The sequence below is a fragment of the Helianthus annuus genome, chromosome 4, assembly GCF_002127325.2.
Source record: "Helianthus annuus cultivar XRQ/B chromosome 4, HanXRQr2.0-SUNRISE, whole genome shotgun sequence".
In the NCBI taxonomy this organism is placed as follows: domain Eukaryota; kingdom Viridiplantae; phylum Streptophyta; class Magnoliopsida; order Asterales; family Asteraceae; genus Helianthus; species Helianthus annuus.
This window is the reverse complement of record NC_035436.2, coordinates 208,195,419-208,208,495: the sequence shown is the minus strand read 5'-3', so window position 1 is coordinate 208,208,495 and position 13,077 is coordinate 208,195,419.

Genomic DNA, 13,077 nt, shown 5'->3' with positions numbered 1-13,077 from the left:
GATTCTTATCATCGATATACTAAGGCTGGACGGTATGGTACCGTCTCCCAGCCCATCTTGGTTCGGCGACGCGCGGCACACCACGCCGCCCCCCCTCCATCCCGTCCTCATCGTCCGTTGCCGTTTGCTACGGACCAAACATGTGGGGCCCCATCTGAAAAGTAGCCATTAATAAAAAAAAAATTCGCATGAAGGAAGCAATACCATTTCAATTGGTGGAGAAGATAATACAAGTTGCAGAGATGAAGAGGAGAACGGCGCTTTGATGCTGAAACCCTAGATTTATTTAAAGCGGGTGGAAATGGGTTGGGTTTATTGGGCCTAGCTTTTATTTTTTTGGGGTGTTTGGCCTAGCTTGGGTTGCATATTCGATCCATTAGGGAGTGTTTGGCCTAGCTTTTATTTTTTTGGCTTATACTTTAGTTTATAGTTTAATTTCTATGATTTGCTAGCTCTTTAAAAAAAACATAAAAGTGGTGGGGAGGACTATGACTAGGACCATCCTCCATGCCCTCTAGTTTTGTGGGATGGACCATCCTTGAGAGGACTATGATGTGGCGCCTACGTGGCGGATCATCCTCCCTTGGAGGACCATCACCATACCCTCTAGCCTAATCATTGACTACTCTTTGAATCATAATAATATGTGAAATGTATAAGTAACTTAAATTCAGATAGAGTTAGAACAGAGTAACATTCTGAAATCATAAATCAGTAGTATTTATAGGTTGCATGTTTTGAGTATCAATGATTTAGTGGGTTGCTATAATTTTTATATTATCTAACTAAAAATAGGATTGAATACATGTTTAAATAACATTGACTCTGTTTAAAGTTATTAATTTTGGCTAAAATTAGGTAACCGAATATGAGATTAACTTACAAAATACATTTAGGGGTCGGATAACTTAATAGGGAATGTCTCAAAAGAAATACTTAATTTTTTGAATAAATCATGATTAAGTTGTATTTGTACTACACATTTTGTTGAAATACTTTGCTTTATAAGTAAGTAATGTTTAATTATTAAATGTTCATAATATTATCAAGTATGACTTTTAGTCAGAATATGATATTTATTTGGAATAAGTGTCTTTTATTTGTTCTTCATGTTTTAAAGTAACTTTATAATACCAAAACGAACCATAAAAATTATGAATATGAAATAATATGCATGCTACATTGCAGTTTAGAAGATGGTATTATCATTTGTTCAACTGATGAAAGAACCTAAAGATCTATCATTGGTATGTGTACTTTCCATCTCTAATTTGATGGATCTAAACATTGTATAAAACACGTAATATTGACATAAGCCTCTTTTTTGATGTTTCATACAATGTTAATCCAGCTGGTACCTGTTGAATTTATAATCAAAAAATGGGGAAAAGATTGGCAACACATGAACATAGAGGTTCATCATCAAGACGGTAGACATTAGACTGTAAGACTTAGACACATGAATAAGCTACCAGTGTTAACAGATGGTTGGAGGGCTGTTGTTAACAATCTTAATTTGTTAAAAAACACTTGGCTGCTCTTTAGAAGCATAGGGGACAAAGAGTTGGAGATTTATCATTTCTTAAAAAATGTGTGTGGTGAATCATACATAACAATGAACAACTTCGCAAAGTTGGGTCTTACGGTAAGCATACTATTTAATAATTAATTGTCTGTCAAACTTTATAAAAAATTGATTTGAAATACATATGTTAATAATAATACTTATATACTTACTTTAATAACTTGCAGGTAATTCCAAGTGAGTTTGTTAGCATGTTTTACAAAAATCACGAGCTAAACGGCATTTACCAACTATATGCAGCTGGTAAGTACTGGGATGTGATGGCATCCAAGATTCATGTTACCTATGCTTTTACGGACGGATGGCCGAAACTGTGTGAGAGGTTGGAAATTATGGATGGTGACACAATGATCTTTGAAAAGATTGATAATGTTGTGTTTCAATTGAGGGTATTTAGGAATGGAATTGAAGTTGAGTTGGGTTTTCACGAAAAATCCGAAGATAGTGATTTTTGTGAAATAATATCTAAAAGAACATTCCAAGAAAGTGTTTGCTATGTAAGTATTTTATTCTTACACACAATATATCAAATAATTAAGATTGCTTATATTTTAAATTTTTTTCTAACAGAAGTTTATTGAATCTGAAAGTGAAAGGGATACAAGTGGAGATTTATTGATGAGGTACTAGATTATAATTTACATCTTGTTGATAATAGATTGACTAATGAAATACCATAGTATTGTTGCATTTTTTTGGTATATAAATGAAATTGAACACACATTAAATATGAGGATAACATTATTGGAATTGAAAATGAGCAGATGTTGAATAGGACACAAAGCATTCTAGATTGTGACCAGTTTACATCACAAAAAATTAATGCTTCAACTTCTGAGGTTAACGTCAAAGATGAGGTCATTATCATTTAGTATACATTACTACAGCTTTACATATGATTAGTATATATATTATTTATACTTTTGATCTCTATAATTATATATTTAATAGGTTTACAAAAAAGACAAAGACGTTGTAAAAGTGATTGAATCAACATCAAAAAAATGAAAGGAGATTGACAAAACTCCAGAAGTGGTGACACCCGAAGTTCCAAACTATCGTCGATCATCAATCAAAAGAGAGGTAACCATTATTTTAATCACATGTATAATACACTTATCGGTTATTTTTTAATACCATCAATTACAAGTATTTACTGAATTTCATTAATATTTAAATTTAAATTGACAGAGTATAAACTACAATGAGAAGGTATCAAAAATTGGAAAAGAAAAGAAAAGGAAGCTTAGTAGTGGAACAGAAACAAAGGCTGAAGTTGATACTGAAAATTATGAGTTTACTCGAAAAGGAGAAAACAGATTGGTATGAAAATTTAAATTTTAAAGTATAACAAAATTTAAGTAGTTAATAGGGTAAATTATACTAATGATATGTAACATATTTTATGTAGCGACTTCCTGTTGAGGTTGCAAGGATATCAGGCCTTACTGAAGAACTTCATGAATTGAAGATTCAGACTTTGGAAGGCAAAATCATGTTTAATGAAGTGGAAACAGAACAAAATGGTGGCGCACCACGTTACAAAATGGTGAAGTGGGGTAAATTTATGTCTGCAAACCGTTTGAAGAATGGTGACATTCTACACTTCAACTTTGTTACTTCTAAACATGTGCTCGAGTTAAAAAAGTGTGGATCGAAAATAGTAATATGTGAAAGGATGGTAGTAGTGTTCTATTTTGATGGTTTATTGTAACAACTATCAATAAAATTAGCGATTAGAATAATAATTAGTCAATAAGGAAACCTTAATTGAGACACCCAAGTAATTCCGCACTAACCCTAAAATTTCCGGAATAATCGGAATCAGGATCAGGGCCCCTAAAACTCAGGGGGGTTAAACCCTATTCGATAATTATCTTAAATTATGCGTTGTATATACTGAATTTCGAATGTTGTTGATTCACCAAGTCTATGCCACTGACTAGGCTAATCTACAAGCTAGGCCGCACCTTTACGGACCGTAAGGGTTAGTCATTACGGACCGTAAGCCTACCAGCTTGCCTTACGGACCGTAAGGGTTAGGTCATACAGTCTGTAAGCAACATGAAATTTGGGCTATAAATAGTCGACCTTGGCATTCGACTGTTGGTGTTAAAATGTCGATCGAATTCGTTCTGTACATCGATGTTAGGCTGTTATATCACAAATTAAACACACACGATCACGAAGTGCTGCCGCGGAACAGGGTAATTACTCGATCGCTATTACGATTCAGTTTCCGAGATCAATATATCCAAAGAATGTTTAAGTGCCGCCCACATTGGGTCATACTTTGTTGTTTATCGTTAATTCGATGAATGAGTTTAAGTATTATACTTTGTCGTTTGTCGTTAATTCGATAAATGAGTTTAAGTATCGCACTTTGTCGTTCATTGTGAGAATTTGATCTCGTGAGATATCGTGACTGTTGTATTGATCACTAACCCTGTTTTGTGTGCATTATTATTGAAATTAGGTTAACAGGGCTAAAATCATATTCTGTCAGTACTAAATCTGCAATGTGAGTTATTCTCTTTTTATCAACTGTTTTACAATACTCCAAATTATTTCCAGAATTATAAATTACAGTGATTAAGTTATGTAATCACCAAGTTACAGCCGGTATGTGGGGTATTGTGCACTTTACTTGATAATCGTCACCATTGGGGCAGCCATTGGGTGATATGACCATAATCACAGACACCATTGGACAGGTGGGCCAATGGGTCGAGTGGTAAAGTACTGTGGGTAGTTGGTTGATATCAGAAACATTGTAAAAGATCTTAACACTGTGAATTATAACAGATGTGTCATTTTCAGCAACTAGAATAATTCACTCAGTATTTCCCCGCTGACAAAATCTTTTCCAAACATGTTTCAGGTGATCTGCTGTAATTCAGGAAAAAATGCAGGGGAAGCATTTCAAGCTTAAGATAGTGGCTCAGTATAAAATAAAGAAATGTGTTTTATCCAGAAAATCTTACTATTGTAAATTATCAGGGTTTTATCCCGAATTGTGAAATAAAATAATCGGGAAAAGTTTTTAGCTTAAACGATCCTGTAAATAAAATTTCCGCTGCTAAACTCACAATAAACAAAGTACCGCAGGATTTCTGTCCCGCGGCTCCTGGAACGGGTCAAACCGGGCCGGGGGCCGTGACAGAAACAAGGTGGTATCAGAGCCACTAAGTTAAGCTAATTAAGTATTTAAAAGATACTTAATTTTTCCTGATTACTATTACGTGATTATGTGTTTATGTGCTTTTAAACTGATTATTTGTTAATTACAGTATGGGTAAGCAAAAGTTACAAGATATCTATCTTAAACTAGATAGGTCAGTCTACGAAGAAGGAAGTTCGTCTAAAACTAAATTTTCAAAGCTCCCTACAATTCCTGAAGAAGGAATATTCTTTAGATGCCCTACATCTAGCAAACAGCACTTCCCAACAAGTAAATAAATAAAATTTAGTAAAATAAATCTGAATGTGTTTTCCTGTATTTTGTACAAATAGTGTGCAATAAAACTTCCATGTTTATTTGTTAAACTTTGTTCCAAAGTTTTAACTTAATATGTTTGTGCATTTTGCATATATGCTACACAGCATGAACGAGATATCTGGAGCTTTTCAGAACCTCAATCTTTACCCGGTGAATATAGAAGTTTCTCATGAATTTACTGGATATTTTGCTGATGTGGACCAACCTGTAAAATTTCCTACTCCACCATTGACCAAACCAAAAAGAAAGAAAAAGAAAAATTATGTGTGGGGAAGCCGTATACGTAGGAAAAAGCCAGTTACAAAACCTCCTAGAATTAACGACCCTTTAGGAAAAGGAAAGGCAATTATAATCCAGGAAAACCCTAATCAGCAAGAAAGGGAAACTGAAGCCAATAAAGAGTTTAGGCAAATGGAGAAACAGTTTGAGGAATATTCTCAAGAAATAGAAACAGAAATAGGGCAAGATTCTAGACCAACTCAGGTAGAAATTGGGGAGAGTTGATGTGTGTAAAATGCAACATATAAATCACATCAATTTAGGCATAAAACTAACCCTTTTTAAGTACTAATGTTGGAAAAAGAGTGTTTTTGTCTTTCTTTTGTATTTTCAGGATGAAATGAGCTCAAAATCACAAAAGAAGCAAAAAAGACAACTAATTCTAGCATAAATACAAAAAAAGGAATAAAAGTAGACTGCCCGGACCCTCAACGGCACCCCCCAAGGCAAAGAAGAGAAAACAGAAGACTGAACACGCCCCGTGTCCAGCGGACACGGGGCCGTGCCCAAGAAGCAGCAGAAAAGACAAACTAGTAGAAGCTTCCATTGCCCACCACGGGGCCGTGTCCAGCGGGCACGGGGGCGTGGTGAAAGTACAGCAGGCGCATTAATTGTAATTGCGAATTACAATTAATGAAGAGAGAGAGTGTCAGACGGGCACGGGGGCGTGTCCAGCGGACACGGGGCCGTGCCCAGCCTTATGTTCAGCCTATAAATAGGGGTGCTTGGTTTCATTCCATCTCATCCCTTGGCACACCACCTCTCTCACACTCCATCCACCACCCACCACCACCATAACACCATCATCCACCACCATCATCCATTGTCCATCGTAGAGTGTGTGAGTCGTCTCGGGATCCAAGATTGATCGTAAGAGTTCTTGACAATCAAGGCCATGTTTGCCTAAGTCTCTTACATCACTTGGTGAAGACAAGTGTTTAGTATAATACTTTTTATTTTTAATCTTTTGCACTTTTTATTTGGTTTTGTATTAATGACTTTAATAACTAGTTACTTATGTTGAAGGTGATCTTTCCTTATCGTTTGTCCGTGGTGTCTTGGCGTTATTTTACTGTCTATATAAAATAAAAGATTTTCACCATTCATATCTCCACGGTCTATATGGAGGTATGTTGGCTACCTGGTCGGGGGTTAAGGGAACGGTTTGGTAAGGGTCTTGCCCTTGTTCAGCGTTTAGAGGTCCTGCTTGGGACCTGGGTCAAATTTAGTAGGATCTCCTTCAATGCCCATAGGTATTGGATGGCGGGGATCCAAACTCTTTGACCCCCTCATAAGTTAACTACTATTAATACTATAACCCGGCTATTTAGGACTGTATCCCTGCTGACTCAGACTACTTAGCCGAGGGTAACGTCATCGCCGAAAGCCGGGCCTACCACAATTTGCATTAATAACTTAATTCATTATCTTTCAATAATCCGACCCTTTAGGATTGTATCCTTGCTGACTCAAACTACTGGGTTGAGGGTAACGTCGCCTTCAAAAGAGGGGCCTACTACAATAACTAAGATAATCTCTTAAACAAGTGCAAAAGTGCGAAAATAATCAAAGGTTATACTAACACACGTGTCGGATCCAAGTGATTCATCTTGTCTACCTGTTTTTATTTTATTTTATTTTTCAGCATTTAGTTAGTTTTTATTTTTCTTAGTTTAAAACATTTTTCTCACCTTTTTGATTTGATTAGACGTTGAGGATAAACCGGTATTAAAAGCTCTTGTGTCCTTGGACGACCTCGGTATCTTACCAACACTATACTACGTCCACGATGGGTGCACTTGCCCATATGTGTGTTTAGTGTTAGTGAATATCGTGTTTTATAAATTTAAAACTTGGCTAAAAGTATAAAAAGGGCTTAAATATACATCTAAAATATAACACACTTCACGCACATCAAGTTTTTGGCGCCGTTGCCGGGGACGCAAGGATTTTAAGAAAGTTAGGAATCAACGGCCTAGTCATATTTTTATTTTTCTCTTTAATTTTTAGGATTTTTCGTAGATTTTCAGCCTCTGCAGAGCTCAACACGGGGCCGTGCCTGCTGAACACGCCCCCGTGCTCAATCATTGGAACTGGCAATCCTGTTTTAAGTCAGACAGTAAGCTGAACACGGGGCCGTGTCCACTCAACACGCCCCCGTGCCCAAGATTCTCTTACTGAAAACAGAACCGTTAGATCCCGGCGGTTGGTAATTTCTGACACAAACATGAGTGATAGTAATTCTTTTTACTTTCGGCACTCTTATGGTATGTGGTGTCGATTATGTGGAGGCGAACATGAGGAATTAAAATGTTATTTTCTCAATTATAGGCCCCACTATATAGACCCACCGATTCCTTGTAACCTTAAGAGGGGCGAAAGTAAAAATAAGCACTATCTCTCCCTCGAATGCGCCCAACCAGATATTCTAGGAGAAATGCTCCTTGACGAGTTATTTCAACTAGAAGAGCTAATTCTCAATTGGTCAAAAGAACTTAGGAAGGATTTTATAGATCCATCCCAAGATGATGACCATGAGGAAATGTTGGAACCGCATTCCGACAACCTCGTTGCTCCCGAAAATACCTTCATACCTAGAGAAGACTTGGACGATAGTCGTCCCTGTGCCGATTGTGCCGTGAAGGACTCCCCATCGACTTCGTTCGATGCATACATAGACCTGAGCGATTCGGCATACACCTTCTTTAACGAGAGCCCGGAAAAGGGTTGGACTTGTCCACCTAGAATGAAAATAGGAATTACTGTGACAACCCGTACTCTAGACTTATCTTGTGTAACGTTATATGCTCACGTGAACTATGTTACTTGAACGAATACATGATAGGTTATGTGTTACACGATTGTGTGATTTCGTGATTATATTGAATGTTGCATGTTACGTGATTTAATGTGATTGCATATGTTATTACTTGAACCGATTAGTGAAACATTTACAAGAACCCACTCGGTCCATATGGTTGGACTCGAGACCATGAGAAAACCCATGTGGGGGTTTCGGCCCACATCCCTTGTACGTACATATATATATACACATATTACCTCTAGGGTTTTAGTTTTACAAAACTTAGCAATCAAGAACACACACAAACTCTCCCTCTCGTTCGCAAACACAAGACGGCCGGACATCAACCTCAATTCGGATCACCCCTACTCGATCGGTTAGTGTTTAATTGTGTTATATTGATTCTGTGTTGATTCGGATAGTATAATAATCGGATCGGACATGGTTGTAATCGGCTGAATGTTGTAATCGGATATTGTTGTTAATCGGCTATTGCATAAAATCGGCTGAATGTGTTATGTTTGATTGAATGTTAACCGGCCGGACTTACCTGTTAATCGACCGGACTTGTGTGTTTTATGTTAGCTAATAAACTAGGACTAGTCCGGCTAGGGTTCATGCAATCGGTGATAATAAGATGTTTGTTAATCACATGCTTAGGCTGGAACGATTAGAGATGTTTGATTTAGTTTTGTTGATCGGCTGAACAGGGTTCCGAATTGATGTGATCGATTTTGTTATTGGTAATCAAATATTGTTCATGCTTTGATCTGATTAGGGTTCATGAGAAAACCGATGGACAACTGACTGTTTGCATGCTAAACTAAAAGTTGGAAATTATGTTAATTGATCTGTTTTCCGAAACTGTTTGATCTAATTGCTGATATTACGGGATGTTAGTTGGAAACTGATAATTGATTATGTATGATTGCATGAAACTTGGAAACTTGTTACAAAATTGACAGCACACACGGTTACGACTCGGCACCTCCAGTTGCGAGTCGAGACCCCGTCAGCATCAGCCGGGATCACGGTTGCGAGTCATGATTTCGACTCGTAACCAGACCATGCCAAACCGAGACCATGGTTGCGAGTCCCGTTGCGACTCGTAACCGAACCATGACGAGCCGAGACCGGTCATTGCGACTCGCAACCAGCTGTTGCGACTTATAACCCAGTTGCGACTCGAGATCGCCGGTTGCGACTCGAGACCACCTTTGCACTATTGGGCCTGCACTGTTGACTGTATGCTTTTGAACTGCTTATCTGTTTGGGCCGGGGTATGTTGGGCCGGTTAATATTGGGCTGATTGTTATTGGACTGCTATGAAATACGTGTACACTGCCATGATCATTACGTGTTGGTAACATACGTGCTTTGCACAAACCTGACTTGATTAAATACTATGATAGGACGTGAGTGACCAATTACTTGCTACCTGTACTCTTTGTGTATCTGCCGAGCAATCCAAGGTGAGTTCACACAGCCAAGGCATGGGGTTCCCAGGGTGGGAATGGGATTGAATAAACTATACGTACATACTTAGTTAACAGAACATAATGATATGAGTCCTCAGGGTGAGGGTGGTGAATGATAAGATACGACCTAGACTAGTATACCAATTGAACTGATCTTCGCACACACGCCAGGGTTGGCCGCGATATTATGACTGATCTTCGCACACATGCCTTGGAAAGGTCGCGAACTATATACTAAAACTTCGCATACATGCCAGGGTGGCCGCGATACAAATATACATAGTCTAGAATACTTGGGAACTTTCCCCAATCTTCGCATACATGCCGAAATGGCCCGCGATACGAATCAATACTATACATGAACAATGAACGAACTAATTCGATGCATGACTAGATAAACAAACGCAATGCTTGCTATACTACTCCATTACTGAACTTACTTTCTGTGAACTCGCTCAACTAGTTTGTTGATTATTTGCTGCATGCCTTGCAGGACCTTAGGTACATTATGGAGCTTGCGCAGGGAGGAGCAGGTCGTTGTGGGCAAAGGATCGTTAATGCTAATATTTCATACGTTAACACTTGTGTTTGAGTTTTGCCTAAATGCTTCCGCTATACTTAATTATATTACATGTTCAATATGATTGGTGGTTAGGATCCTGTCATGCCTCCAAGGGGTGATACTCCACGTGTGGATTTTGGGGGTGTGACAGATTGGTATCAGAGCCATTGGTTATAGAGAACTAGGTTTTAATGTGGGAAAACGTTTTTATTAAAACCAGACTATAACCAGAACAGTGCTCTCAACGATCCACAACGACGCTTCGCTCCACGTGCAAGACTCGACATCTTAGGTAATAAGGTTTATGCTATTGCCTGTTTGCTAGAACTGCTTAGAACTTTGCTCGCATTACGTTTAGATACACATGCTTTGATTACATGAGAACACCTATATGCCCATACTTTTCTGTCATCGCCCTACTCGCGAGCCACTCTTATTTACATTACTTTTACTATGAAGATCATGTCTGGACGAATCAACATGACTCAAGCCCAGCTAGAGGCTCTCGTTCAAGCTCAAGTTGCTGCGGCACTTGCAGCTGCTCAAGCAGGTCAACCAGCGCAGCAAGTTTGCACCTTTAAGAACTTCATGGACTGTCGTCCAAATTCCTTCAGCGGCACAGAGGGGGCAGTGGGACTCCTCCACTGGTTTGAGAAGCTAGAATCCGTATTCGAAATGTGCGAGTGCCCTGAGGCTCGCAAGGTCAAGTTTGCCACCGGCACCTTGGAGGGAATAGCACTAACTTGGTGGAACGCCCAAGTTCAAATCTTAGGGTTGGCAGCTGCGAACGCCACCCCATGGAACGATTTTAAGGAACTCATCAAGCGTGAGTATTGCACGCGTGAAGACATTCACAAGCTGGAAGACGAGTTGTATAACCTAAGGATGGTGGGATCTGAGATCGAAGCGTATACGAAACGGTCGAATGAGCTGGCAGTTCTGTGTCCTACTATGGTAGACCCTCCATACAAGCGCATCGAGTTGTATCTCAAGGGTTTGGCGCCAGAGATTCAGAGCCACGTGACGTCGGCTAACCTCGAAAACATCCAGGGAATCCAACGCCTCGCTCATCGCATTACCGACCAGGCAGTGGATCAGAATAAACTGCCTAAGCGTGTCAACGCTACTGCTACAGTCACTTCAGCTGCTACTACTGCTACACCCAGCGACAACAAACGGAAATGGGATGGGGATTCCGATCAGTCTCAAGCACAGCAGCGCAGAACGAACGACTATCAGAACCCGAGTCAGCAACCATCTGGCAAGCAGGAGCAGGGTGGATACAGGGGAGTACACCCACTATGTAACAAGTGTAACAAGCACCACAGTGGAAGGTGTCGCAAGGAACGTTGCCAGAGATGTTTCAAGATAGGGCACGAAGCCAAAGATTGCAGGAGCTCACGACCTGCAAACCAGAACCAGCAACTTCCACCACCAGTTCCTCAGAACCCACAGCAGCAGCAGCCACAGCGTGGCAATCGGGGATGTTTCCAGTGTGGGGCAGAAGGTCATTACAAGCGCGATTGCCCGCAGTTGAACCAGAATCAGAACAACAACAATAACCAGGGCAATGGGAACAACAACAACAACAATGGCAACGAGGCAAGGGGTCGAGCTTTCATGCTAGGACAAGGAGACGCTGTTTGAACTTATAACTCGTTTTGGGATTTTCTTTATTATGCCTCTGTTACTCAAACAAAGTTTGGTTTGAACATGAATCGTATTGGGTTTTATGGACTATTTTAATTACTATACTTTATGTTTGATATGATGGATGGTTTGATATTATTTGAACGCTCCTGCCGTATTTAAGGACCTTATGAACAGGGTGTGCAAACCCTACTTAGACAAGTTCGTCATAGTATTCGCGAAGTCCACTTCTTAGGCCACGTAGTGAACAAGGATGGGATCCGTGTCGATCCATCCGAGGTAGACTCAACCAGAAACTAGCCTGCACCACGTACTGCAGACGGGTTACGCAGGGATTCCTTGGAGATTGCTCAGCCACTTACGCTACTGACACAGAAGGGTGTCACCTATTGCTGGGAGAGCCCCAGGAGACTGCTTTCCAGCGCGACAAGGTTATCGCTTTCGCCTCTCGACAACTCAAGATTCACGAACGGAACTACACGACGCACGATTTAGAGCTGGGAGCTGATGTTTTCGCGCTTAAGATATGGCGACACTACCTGTACGGTACCAGGTGCACGATTTACACCGATCACAGGAGTCTCGAGCATATCCTTAAGCAGAAGGATTTGAACATGTGTCAACGGAAATGGGATGAACTACTTAGCGATTACGAATGCGCCATCAAGTACCATCCAGGCAAGGCCAATGTTGTGGCAGACGCCCTCAGTCGGAAGGACACTTTACCTCGGCGCGTGCGAGCGCTACAGCTTACGATTCAGTCTAGCCTTCCTGCAAAGATACGAGCTGCTCAGACAGAAGCACTGAAGCCCGAAAACGTCAAGGCTGGAGCCTTACGCGGCTCACGACAACAGATGGAACAGAAGGCAGACGGCGCCTACTATGTAACGGGGCGTATTTGGGTCCCACTTTATGGCGGTCTACGCGAACTTGTGATGGATGAAGCTCACAAGTCTCACTACTCAGTACATCCAGGGTCGGATAAAACATACTACGACATCAGCACTACTTATTGGTGGCCTAGCAGGAAGGCCCACATCGCTACGTACGTTGGAAAACGCTTGACCTGTGCAAGAGTCAAGGTTGAATACCAGAAACCAACGGGCCTACTTCAGCAGCTTAAGATACCTCAGTGGAAATGGGAAGAAATTTCCATGGATTTCGTTACAGGCCTACTTCGATCCCAGCATGGGAACGATACCATATGGGTGATCGTGGATC